Source organism: Ictalurus punctatus, chromosome 11 (genome assembly GCF_001660625.3).
Source record: "Ictalurus punctatus breed USDA103 chromosome 11, Coco_2.0, whole genome shotgun sequence".
Classification (NCBI taxonomy): Eukaryota; Metazoa; Chordata; class Actinopteri; order Siluriformes; family Ictaluridae; genus Ictalurus; species Ictalurus punctatus.
This window is the reverse complement of record NC_030426.2, coordinates 21,320,167-21,333,874: the sequence shown is the minus strand read 5'-3', so window position 1 is coordinate 21,333,874 and position 13,708 is coordinate 21,320,167. Positions and strand designations below refer to the sequence as shown.

Genomic DNA, 13,708 nt, shown 5'->3' with positions numbered 1-13,708 from the left:
TAGAGACTGTTCTCTTTAACAGTGACCTTTTTCCCAGGAGTACACAAAAGAAATGGTTGCTGATGTGCAAAAATCATGTAACAGATATAAAAATACGATTGGTATAAAAAAAGTCTACACTTGGTTTCAATTTTTTTATGAGGTAAAAAAATTGAAACCGAGATAAATCATGTCAGAACTTTTTCCACCCTCAATGTGAAATTACAACGTATAAGAATGAATGTAAAATAAAACGTAAAATACGGGGAAAAATAAAAAACTTAAAGTAAACTGGGTGCATAAGTGTGCACACCCTTTTATAATTGGGGATGTGGACAACCCTACGATTAGTGGACATAAATTGACGATTAGTGGACTGTGGTACATTTCTACAAAAATTCCTCCTCAGCTTAGAAGTAAATGGTAAATGGTCTGCACTTATATAGCGCTTTTTTAACCTTAGCGGTTCCAAATCGCTTTACACTGTGTCTCATCAGAGCTGCCATGCAAGACGCTAACTTGCCATCGGGAGCAACTTGGGGTTCAGTGTCTTGCCCAAGGACACTTCTGTATGTGGAGTCACGTGGGACGGGAATCAAACCACCAACCCTACGATTAGTGGACAACCCTTAGTGGACAACCCTACGATTAGTAGACGACTAGTGGACAACCCTACGATTAGTAGACGACTAGTGGACAACCCTACGATTAGTGGACAACCCTACGATTAGTGGACAACCCTTAGTGGACAACCCTACGATTAGTAGACGATTAGTGGACAACCCTACGATTAGTGGACAACCCTTAGTGGACAACCCTACGATTAGTAAATGATTAGTGGACAACCCTACGATTAGTGGACAACCCTTAGTGGACAACCCTATGATTAGTAGATGATTGGTGGACAACCCTACGATTAGAGGACGATTAGTGGACAACCCTACGATTAGTAGATGATTAGTGGACAACCCTACGATTAGAGGACGATTAGTGGACAACCCTACGATTAGTAGATGATTAGTGGACAACCCTACGATTAGAGGACGATTAGTGGACAACCCTACGATTAGTAGATGATTAGTGGACAACCCTACGATTAGAGGACGATTAGTGGACAACCCTACGATTAGTAGATGATTAGTGGACAACCCTACGATTAGTGGACAACCCTTAGTGGACAACCCTATGATTAGTAGATGATTGGTGGACAACCCTACGATTAGAGGACGATTAGTGGACAACCCTACGATTAGTAGATGATTAGTGGACAACCCTACGATTAGTGGACAACCCTTAGTGGACAACCCTATGATTAGTAGATGATTGGTGGACAACCCTACGATTAGAGGACGATTAGTGGACAACCCTACGATTAGAGGACGATTAGTGGACAACCCTACGATTAGTAGATGATTAGTGGACAACCCTACGATTATTGGATGATTAGTGGACAACCCTACGATTAGAGGATTATTAGTGGACAACCCTACGATTAGTAGATGATTAGTGGACAACCCTACGATTATTGGACGATTAGTGGACAACCCTACGATTAGTGGACGATTAGTGGACAACCCTTAGTGGACAACCCTACGATTAGAGGACGATTAGTGGACAGCCCCACGATTATTGGACGATTAGTGGACAACCCTACGATTAGTAGATGATTGGTGGACAGCCCTACGATTAGAGGACGATTAGTGGACAACCCTATGATTAGAGGACGATTAGTGGACACCCCTAAGATTAGAGGACGATTAGTGGACAACCCTACGATTAGAGGACGATTAGTGGACAACCCTTAGTGGAGAACCCTACGATTAGAGGACGATTAGTGGACAGCCCCACGATTATTGGACGATTAGTGGACAACGCTATGATTAGTAGACGATTAGCGGACAACCCTTAGTGCACAACCCTATGATTAGTAGACAATTAGTGGACAACCCTACAATTAGTGGACAACCCGCTCTACCACCTGAGCTGCCACCCAGAAGGAAGAGATACATATATATCTGTGAACATCTTTGCAGATAATTTCCCAGGAAACACATAATGCTGCATACAAGAATGGAGGCTTATGGAAAAATGGACTAGTGTCAGCTACATTCTCTTTTTTTTTTTTTCCTCTTCCATCACAGATTGAAGCTCGTCCTCTCTTCAATTTGTCCTCAAGGGAAGAAACAAGTTATGAAAGCAGAAGGTTCTGTAAGATTACCATATTTATCCAATAATACAAATCACTGTCATACCCATGGAACATTGTTAATGAGTTTTGGGGAAATGAAATCCAAGAGATGTGCATGGATAAGCTCAACCAAATAGTTCAGAAAAAAAAAAAAAGGGATTATAGAAAACGTTACAATTCGAAAGAAAGAAATGTATAAAACTATACCACGAAGTAGCTAGTACTGACATCTTTAAAACTTAAAATACCTGCAGACCAACAAGGCCAATGAAATGTAAAGTATTACTCTTGCCTTGATTACTGCTAGTTAAAAATATGACCATTTTAATTAATATCAGGCCACATGACAAACACGGTACATTACCTAAACAATTCACATTTGATTTATGATGGTGCTGAAAGTGTATACATTTACAAACATGCCGAGCAAACTATTCAAATTGAACATTTTCTGAGGTAACCTTACACATGTCTTCACTCAGCAATGAACAAGTTGACGTTTCTGTGTGTTGTATCTAAGCCAAATATTGGCAATAATAGTAGTAGTTGTTGTAAGGTTGTTAATGCCACTTTATATTTCTGGAAAGTTGCTTTGGGACAATGTCCATTGTTAAAAGCGCTATACAAATGAAACGGATTTGAAACTGAATTGAATTGAGATAACAGGTTAGTGTTTTGCATGATTATAATGCATGATTTCTAGCTGCAGGCTGTCATCTGTTTTAGTTTGCTGTATTGAAAATCGCACACTCTGATACACAACGTGTCCTTGCATTAATGAACCCTTCTGTTCCAACATCACGAACATGAATTAACGAGAAATAAACGAAATTGATTCATGTATAAGATGCATGCGCTGTAGCTATCTTTGGGTTAACAGACACTAAGCTCATTGCATAGCTCTCGAATCTCAAAAGGAAAAAACCTCCCCGTGTTACTCGGATACTGATAATAAGGCATCATTTTTCACTAAATTAAGTGAAACTAATAGGGGATGCGGTATACACGATGGCGTCTAGAACAGCTGTTGAGTTTAAGGAAGTGTGTCCTGTTGTGAGAGAAGTAAAGTTTGTGTAGATCTTGTGAAGGTCAGTGCCGCTCTGAGCAGCAGCCAAAAAGCTTCGAGTGGATTTGTCTGTACCGAATGCTGACAGTTGCACCTACAATCGAGCGAGACAGAGTCAGATGTATTGATGCGCTTATCGACAGCTTCCGCAAGAACTATTCAGATCCAAAGATAGAGCCTACAAAGCAGATTCAGGGTCAAGAAGAAATTCAGCGTGATTCTTATCAGTTCTGAAGGTTATTATGCCACCTGAAATAACTCAGGTTTATACTTTTCTTGTGCGTACTCAGAAGCACACCGTAGATTTGTCTAATTCTGTTAACATTCAATTGGACTCCAGTGGTTTAGTATTTGGATGAATGTTTGGACATTAATGAGTCTATAATTTTTCACATGGACAACAATAATCCGATATGAACCCGATTATAATAATAACTGATTAATACACTCTGTTTAATAGTGTATTAATCAGACGATACTCTGATTAATAAACTAGCATGTAAACAGCGATTTCTGATGACCTTAATCCGACTAAAGTCATACTCGAAGTAAACACGAATCGAATTAAGACGTGTGGAGTGTTCCTGTTTTAGTCGCATTACAGACATGTACACACCTTAATCACACTATCAACGCCGTGTGGGAGTTTTCACTGCGTTTTGCGACAGGACACGTACACACACGGCGGCGCTCTACCGTGTCACAGCAAACAAAAGCAGGGCTGCGTCCCAAACCGCGTACTTACCTACTGTATATCAAGCGGTCGTCTATTTGCACGTACAGCATGACAAATAATTAACCGCACTTGAAGCGTTCGTAAAATAAAAAATAAAACACCCAAAACTGTATACGGAACCATAACGAAGACGAACTGTATGTCGATACGTGAAATTCTGGAGGGGACGTCGGACGGCGCGGCGCGGCGACGTAATGACGTGTGCCGTTAATCCAACTACGTTCTATAACACGTAAAACAGGAACATGAAAGGGATATTCTGAAAATAACTCACGTAAACACCTTAATCAGAATATTGTCTTATTCAGAATAAGGTCAATAATAAGATTACTGCTGTCCATGTAAACGCACTCACTGATACAGACTGAGCAAAGCTTAACTGCTATAAAAGCTTAACTCAGTAAAAAAAAAAAAACCCAAAAAAACAATATCATCATTTTTATTGTACACTTTTTAGATTACTCTAGAATCCTTCTCACTCTACCCAGGATTCACGTAACAAACCAACAAATTCAACAGACAGTTGGGACAAATGTTAAATATCTTCATATTCACTATAAATGTTTACCACATACGGTAGGATTAATTTTATAGTAGTACTATTATAGAGCATAAAAGTGTAATAAATATGTGCTTTAACTGACTTACGTTGGGCGAAGTCATGTAAGTACAACAAGTACAACTCATCATTCATTCATCTCCAGTAAGGGCTTTATACTTTTTAAGGGATTGCGGTGGTTCTGGAGCCTTATCCCAAGAACGCCGCGTGCGAGGCAGGAATATACCCTGGATGGGACGCCAGACCATCACAGGGCACCATGCACACATTCATTCACACCTAGAGGCAATTTATTGTAGCAAGTCCATCTACTAGTCCATCTACTACTGGGAGGAAACCAGAGATCATGGAGGAAACCCAAGGGAGGAAAAGCAACCTCAGAGAACTGGAGACCCTGTGAGGAAGAGGAAGCAACAATTCCTGCTCCGCCACCGTGAAACCGCCATACAATTCATTTTTATTTATTTACTGACTTCTTACTTTACTTATCTTCTCACTCTACCAAGGATCCATTTAACATTCTGACATGTAACACACAAGTAAAGCAAATCGGACATAGCTCCATATTCAGCCTATATATTCACTACAGGATGTGGTCAGTAAAGGTTTTGGTAGTGGATGAGGCGATGACGAGGCGAGGTGGTTACAGCACCAGGGTACCAGGTTTAATCCTGAGCTCACGTTACTGTCTGTGAGGAGTTTCTGTGCATGTTCTCTCCATGTTTCCACCCACCTCCCAAAAACATGCCAGTAGGTGTACTGGCTAAGATAAAGTACCTCTATGTGTGCATGGTGCCCTGTGATGGACCAGCATACCACTCAGGATGTATTCCTGCTTCACACCCAGTGATAGGCTCCGGGCTCTGATATTCAAATAGTGCAATTAACTCCAACAATCCTAACATCGCTTTTGGATCCTTTTCATCATTTACATTTTATACTTCACTTTAACAGGTTTCCATTACAGCACTACAGGTATCTAGGGTTCTGTAAAGCATGAATATTTGATATGCCTTGACAGCAGCTTGGAAGCGACGGCCAACAGAACCGGAAGCAAACAAACACAGAGGCCAATACAGTGGCCGGTCCTGTACACAAGCATCCACTGACGTATACTTTATGGACTCTCCATCATCGACTGCTGTCTGGTTCTATTGATCCGGACATTTGCTCTAGTGAACTATGGGTCAGCATCTGTTGTCTGATTTCAACACAACAGTGTATGATTGTCTGTTGTCTATTCGGAAACATTATTTCTGCGTTCCTCGACTGAGACAGCAGAGCTGCTTCTGGCATTCTGGCCACGTTTCTCCAGCAGGCCTGGGCTATGCTAAGACGGGGAAAACAGGCACCCTTGCAGTATGCTAATGCGCTGTTGATGAACTACCTTGCTAATGCTGTTCTCCTGACAGGGGAGGAGAGAGAGAGAGAGAGAGAGAGAGAGAGAGAGCATTTACAGTAGCACATGCTTAGTTAGCTTCAGCTAGCAGCGAACTGTGATTGATCATGGCAACTAAGTTGTACAGCTTTGTCAGTAATGAGTAATGCTATGATACTCAAACTTTAGCTCCAGCTTGGATAAACAATGAGGCAGAGGAATGTAGTGCGAAACGATCCATGTAGATGATCTATGATCATAAGACACGGTACAAACTGGAGGCTGTACTAATACGTATGATTGACCGTTTCATTGTTTTTAAATACCACTATTATAGTTCAAGATGGATAATTGTTTAAGAGTATCACAGATCTGGATGCCTTCACAGTAACTAGAAATAAGGGGTACAAATGATAAAATAAACTACACACAAAGGCTGATAAAATTGCACTGGAATTTTAATAATACTATAATTCCTTAAACAAGTTAATATCTGAATGCGTTAGAATGTTAACGAGACTATAATTGCTACTGTAGAAGACAGAAGAAAAAAAAAAACATTACCATAAGTCGGACGCCTACCTAACACCGAGAAAGTGGTTTCATGTGTTATTTATTGTAATACTGTTTGATTTTCAATTCCAATTTCACGTTAATATGCAACCAAGCAACACATTCACGTCATCGCTGCTCCAATCAGCCAATTAAAAAACTGTCAGAAATTCGACGATATGGCTAAAACATGGGTTTTTTTCACCTTGCTTTTTTACTTGACCTTTTTATTTATTTGTTTATTTGTAAATACGTGAGTTACGTGATAAGTGCACTGGAATAATAATGCATGTATTTATAATATTTTACACCGGGGTGGTCACAATATTCAAATTTTGACCGATACCAGGTGTAGAATCACAATTCACAATCCTAAAACAATGCTCAAAGTAAACCAATCAGAATGTATATCATTTTTATCTGGGTTTGGGCAGCTGATCATTGTCCACAGAGTTTGTGTGTATTCCGGTTTGTGTGTATTCCAGTAGTTGATCTGAGATCACACAGTTTGTATTTGGGGAGTTGATTTTTCTTCACAGAGTTGATCTGTGCACGAGTAGTTTGTGTGCTCCAGCCATTTATTCATGTTCACGTAGCTTATCAGCATTCAGGTAGTTTATCTGTGTTAGTGAAGTTTACCTGTGTGCAGGTTTGTGTGTTCAGGTAGTATGTTTGTATTCATTTGTATTACTGTACTTTGTGTTCAGGTAGTTCATGTGTGTTCAGGTAGTTTGTGTTCAGGTAGTTCATGTGTGTTCAGGTAGTTTGTGTTCAGGTAGTTCATGTGTGTTCAGGTAGTTCTTGTGTGTTCAGGTAGTTCATGTGTATTCAGGTAGTTTGTGTTCAGGTAGTTCATGTGTGTTCAGGTAGTTCATGTGTGTTCAGGTAGTTCTTGTGTGTTCAGGTAGTTTGTGTTCAGGTAGTTCATGTGTGTTCAGGTAGTTCATGTGTGTTCAGGTAGTTCTTGTGTGTTCAGGTAGTTCATGTGTGTTCAGGTAGTTCATGTGTGTTCAGGTAGTTCATGTGTATTCAGGTAGTTTGTGTTCAGGTAGTTCTTGTGTGTTCAGGTAGTTCATGTGTGTTCAGGTAGTTCTTGTGTGTTCAGGTAGTTCTTGTGTATTCAGGTAGTTTGTGTTCAGGTAGTTCTTGTGTGTTCAGGTAGTTCATGTGTGTTCAGGTAGTTTGTGTTCAGGTAGATCCTCTGTGTTCATGAGGCTTATTTCTAGTAGTTCCTGTGTGTTCAGGTAGTTCATCTGTGTTCACATGGGGCGGCTGTGGCTCAGGTAGTACAGCGGGTTGTCCACTGATTGGTGGTTGGTGGTTTGATTCCCATGCCGAAATGTCCACGGGCAGGACCCTGAACCCCTATGGCATGTTGTGATGGCAGGCTAGAACCGTGTGTGGATGAGAAACAGTGTGAACAGCTGAGTTTAAGAAGGCACTATATAAGATATCTTTGTGCAGGTAGTTTGTGTGTTCAGGTAATTTATCTGTATTTAAGTCAGTTTATTTGTGTCCAGGTAGTTTATTCTGTGAGCAGACACTTAGTGTTTGTGTATAGGTAGTTTATTCTGTGAGCACACACTTTATGTTTGTGTTTGGGTAGTTTATTCTGTGAGCACACACTTTATGTTTGTGTTTATGTAGTTTATTCTGTGAGCACACACTTTATGTTTGTGTTTGGGTAGTTTATTCTGTGAGCACACACTTTATGTTTGTGTTTGGGTAGTTTACTCAGTGAGCAGACACTTTGTGTTTGCGTATAGGTAGTTTATTCTGTGAGCACAACTGTGTTTGTGTTCAGGTAGTTTATTCTGTGAGCAGACACTTGGTGTTTGTGTTCAGGTAGTTTATTATGTGAGCAGACACTTTGTGTTTGCGTTTAGGTAGTTTATTCTGTGAGCACACACTTTGTGTTTGTGTTTGCGTAGTTTACTCAGTGAGCAGACACTTTGTGTTTGCGTTTAGGTAGTTTATTTGTCTTAACCTAACTGGCAAAAATTCTGTTGTTTGTTGAGATCTAAATATATGATTGAACAACCTGAAGACCAACAAACCCCACTGTGTTTCAAATCAAAGCTACAAAGGTAATCAAAGCACAGTCCATGTTGTTTGAGAGGAAATTAAGGTGACATGGCAGCAGAGATAAAAGATGAGAGAAGTAATAATAAAGCATATTGTTGTTAGAGGAATCCCAGCATGCAGTGGTGCATTAGATGCTTCTCTTTTATTCATTAATATTAGATTCAGTGGGTGGGATTTAATCCACTCATTTTGCATAAGAACTACTGCAGCACAGCTAGTTTAAAATAAGAGTGTATGATTGTCAAACACTGTGTATGTATGAATGTATATACACACACACACACACACACACACACATTACTAAAATAAAAGGAAATATTGAAATAAACAGCGACAGAGTTAATTATCCAGCAGACATTTTGTTGTCAGGATTGAGCCCCTCATTGAGCGGTTCAGTATCAGATCCTCAGAGCTCGCTGTGGGAGGTAGAACGAGAACAAAGAGGCGCGTGGCTGTGTGCTAACGCAAAGGGAGGTGAAGTACAGTTAGCGAGTCACGTGACACACATGAGGGGCTGCTAGTGGCTAATATGCTGACGCAACACAAATCCCACACCAGCACTCCCATGCCTGATTTACAGCTTCATTAGACTTGCTGAGAGAGAGAGCGAGTGAGAGAGAGAGAGAGCGAGAGAGAGAGCGAGCGAGAGAGTGAGAGAGAGAGAGGTCAGACTACGGTCATAATGAGAGCAGTATGATTTCGAGGCAGAGACTGGGAGGAAGCTGAGCTAACAGCCTACTAATATGAATATTTTACATACTGATCACATGTAAATCAGGTTAATAAGCAGCTTGTAGCTTGGGGAGGAGAATCCTGGAATAAATACACAGACTCATTCCTGAACGCAATCAGTTTGTTTTTCATCATTTGAAAATCGGTAACAAAAAAAAAAAAAACAACAACAAAAAAAAACATTGTCTCCATAAATAAAAAAGAAGAGGCTTAAATATTTTTGTCTTTCACTGATTAGAAATTGGTTCACAAAAGCATTTAGAAAGCAAAATACACTCGCCTCTCATTTATCTGTGGAATTGGTTGTGTTTATTTGTGTATAATAACAATAATAATAATAATAATAATAATAATAATAATAATAATAATAATAATAATAATAAGTTTAATTTATGTAGCACCTTTATCATACCCAAGGTCGTTGTACAACCACAAAACACAAAATACACAGTGCAATGAGAGGGGGAGGCTGGGGGCGGGTTGGTTTAACAAAATGCATCAACTGGGGCGAGAAGAAGATGAAAGTGTTGAGAAAAGGCTCAGGTTTTAAGCTGGGCCTTGAAGGTGGAAAGTGAAGAACAGTGCTGAAGAGACTGAAAAGAAGAGTTCGGGAGTTTGGATTGCTTCACGTGCGTTCATGCATCACATAGCATTAATCTGAGCCAACTTCAGGTAGATAAAGAGAACCCGATAAAACAAACGAGACAAAAATATTACACTTGGTCATTTATTTGTTGAGGAACAATGATCTGTTATTAACCCTTTCATGCATACTAGTCACTACAGTGGACACCTATTCAAAAGCCATTTTCTGGCTAATGCAAGGATTTCAATAGAATAACTACATAACTGCCACTTAGAGCGGACACTAATTCTTTATCTGAACGCATGCAGTCCACTGGAGCGGACACTTCAATAACTTTTTGAAAAAAAGTGTATGTAAAAGTGAAATGAAGGTAAAATCAGAAAAAAAAAAAAGTATGTGAAAATCAAGGATTAGCAGTTTAATTTGAAGGTGAAATTATAGTCAGGAGTTTTCAATCAATGGGATGATAATCAGGTGTGAGTGAGAACCCTGTTTTATTTAAAGAACAGGGATCTATCAAAGTCTGATCTTCACAAAAGAGTTGTTGATGCTCATCAGGCTGGAAAAGCTTACAAAACCATCTCTAAAGAGTTTGGACTCCATCAATGCACAGTCAGACAGATTGTGCACAAATGGAGGAAATTCAAGACCATTGTTACCCTCCCCAGGAGTGGAGACCAGCAAAGATCACTCCAAGAGCAAGACGTGTAATAGTCCATGAGATCACAAAGGAACCCAGAGTAACTTCTAAACAACTAAAGGCCTCTCTCACATTGGCTAATGTTAATGTTCATGAGTCCACCATCAGGAGAACACTGAATAACAATGGTGTTCATAGCAGGGTTGCAAGGAGAAAGCCACTGCTCTCCAAAAAGAACCTTGCTGCCTGTCTGCAGTTTTCTAAAGATCACGTGGACAAGCCAGAAGGATATTGGGAAAATGTTTTGTGGATGGTGAGACCAAAACAGAATATTTTGGTTTAAATGAGAAGCGTTATGTTTGGAGAAAGGAAAACATTATTCCATCTGTGAAACATGGCAGTGGTAGTATCATGGTTTGGGCCTGTTTTGATGCATTTGGGCCAGGACGACTCGCCATCATTGATGAAACAATGAATTATCAGGACATCTTTGTTTTGGAATGGCCAAGTCAAAGTCTTGACCTTAATCCAATAGAAATGTTATAAAAGGACTTGAAGCAAGCAGTTCATGTGAGAAAACCCAACAAAATCCCAGAGTTGAAGTTGTTCTGTACGGAGGAACGGCTGAAATTCCTCCAAGCCGATATGCAGGACTGATCATGGGGCTGCTGTGGCTCAGGTGGTAGAGCGGGTTGTCCATTAATCGTAGGGTTGGCGGTTTGATTCCCAGCCCACATGACTCCATATACCGAAGTGTCCTTGGGCATGACACTGAACCCAAAGTTGCTCCCGATGGCAAGTTAGCGCCTTGCATGGCAGCTCTGCTACCGTTGGTGTGTGAGAGTGTGTGTGAATGGGTGAATGAGACACAGTGTAAAGCGCTTCGGATAAAAGCGCTATATAAGTGCGCCATTTATCAACAGTTACAGTAAACATTTAGTTGCAGTTGTTCCTGCACAAGGCGGTGACACCAGATACTGAAAGCAAAGGTTCACATACGTTTGCCACTCACAGATATGTAATATTGGATCATTTTCCTATAAATGATAATGATTCCTATAAATAAACTACCAAGTATAATATTATTGTCAAATTTGTTTAATAGGGTTCTCTTCATCTACTTTTAGGACTTCACAAACTTGATATATAAGCACTGAAGACATTTTATATTTACAGATGATTCAAAAAGTTTCATTCAAGAATAGCATTAAACATGCTTGTTTATCATTTTTGCAGTTTTTCCTCCAAAGATAATTAAAGTTAAGAGAACAGAAAGAATCAGTCTTTATGGAACATTTCCTTTTTATGTACGGTTCACTAAAACCAACTGCAATCTGTGAACATTTTGTGCAACAAGGGACAAACTTTAAGTTGAAATTGCTGTCACAAGCACGTATCGAACAAAGCCGCCTTTACTATCTAGATAAAGATGCCTGCACTTCAGGCCATATGAGCCATTAATCAAACTGACATTATTTGTAAGTCTATCAGATTCACTTCGAGTGTGTATTATTGTCTCTCCCATTACATTCAGGAGCACAAAACTCTAAATGGCTCTAGTGTGTGTCACATAGAGTCATGATTCCTCAAGGCTAACTTTCTTTGTACACATCATCATTAAATGCTACAATACATGCTGTGAGACACTGCTGCTTTCTGCATTGTGAAATTCTGAGTGCACTCGACACTCGCACTCTACTCCTGTTCCTGCCAAGGGCCATTTTGTAAGAAATTGAGTCTTTTGAATCAAAATCTCATTTCAAAGTGTCGCTTGTTTATCATAAAGAAATCTAGTATATGAGAAAAGAAATATGAGCTGCATCACGTCACGGTCCACAAAAAACACAGAGTCGCACTGATCAGAGTGTATATAGCCTGTATATACTGTATATAGCCTCTCCTCTTTCCAAGACCAACTTTAAACACATCTCTACACCTCTAAGACTTACATTATGCCATCTTCATTATCCCTATCTCTTATTATGCCATCTTCATTATCTCCTTCTCAATATACAATGCGCAAAATATTGATTTCTTCTTTTTTGTGTATATCTCATTCTAAATAGTTTTAGATCTTCAAACAAAATAAAGGCAACCCGAGTAAACATACAATAGAGTTTTATTATTATTATTATTTTTTTAATTGAAGCAAAAAAAAAAAAAAAAAAAATGTTCTCCAACACCTATCACCTATGTAATTGCCCCCCTAAACTTAAAATCTGGTTGTGCCAGCTTTAGCTGCAATAACTACAACCGAACGCTTCCGATAACTGTAGATGAGTGTTTCAAAGCGCTGTGCTGCTTTCTTTGCAGAACTGCGTTAGATCGGACACACTGAAGGGTTTCGAGCATGAACTGCCTGTTTAAGGTCCTGCAAGAGCATCTAAATTGATTCAACTCAGGACTTTCACTAGGACACTCCAAAACTTTAATTTGGCTTTTTTTTTATTAGTCATTCAGAGGTGGACTTACTCCTATGCTTTGGATCATTGTCTTACTGCATAATCCAGTTGTGCTTGAGTTTCAGCTTACAGACTGAAGACCGGACATTCTCCTTTACAATTTTCTGGTAGAGAGTAGAATTCATGTTTCCCTCAATTATTATAAATTCCCCAGGCCCCGAAGCAGCAAAGCATCCCCACACCATTACACTACCACCACCATGCTTGACCACCATGGATGAGGTTCTTTTTGCGGAATTCTGTTTGGTTTACGGCAGATGTAACTTTTTCGAGCCATTCAGAGGTGGACTTACACTCAAATGGAAATGCTACAGAGCCATAGCAAAGACCGTAAATATCCCTGTCATTACAATTCTTCTTCTTTTTTTTTTTTTAATATGTAGGTGGAAAGGTTCTGGAAAAACAACTAATCGTCTCCGGTCAGGTGTACCATGCAAGATTTCACAACACACTCTCAGACTAATGATAAGGAAGGTAAGAGAGAAGGCAGCAGTCACTCGAAAAGAGTTTCAGAATGACTTGAAAGCAGCAGGAACAAAAATGACACAGGGAACACCAAGCGGTGAACTGCACTGCAATCTCTGCTCTTACACCTCATGCAAAAGTCCTCCTACACTTAAAAAAAAGAAGAAGAAGCATTTAGACAAATTAGTTCTCTTTTGGAACAATATACTTTGGTCAAACGAAGAACCTTAAACGGGTTGTGCGCAGGATCCTACCACACTGAACTACAGTGAAGTACAGA

At 39.7% G+C, this 13,708-nt stretch overlaps 1 protein-coding gene across 3 annotated transcripts in view; it reads right to left on the bottom strand.

Moving 5' to 3' along the window:
* The window catches only part of lrp8 (low density lipoprotein receptor-related protein 8, apolipoprotein e receptor), a 210,416-nt gene that overhangs the window by 82,412 nt on the left and 114,296 nt on the right, over positions 1–13,708 (bottom strand). The window lies entirely within an intron of this gene.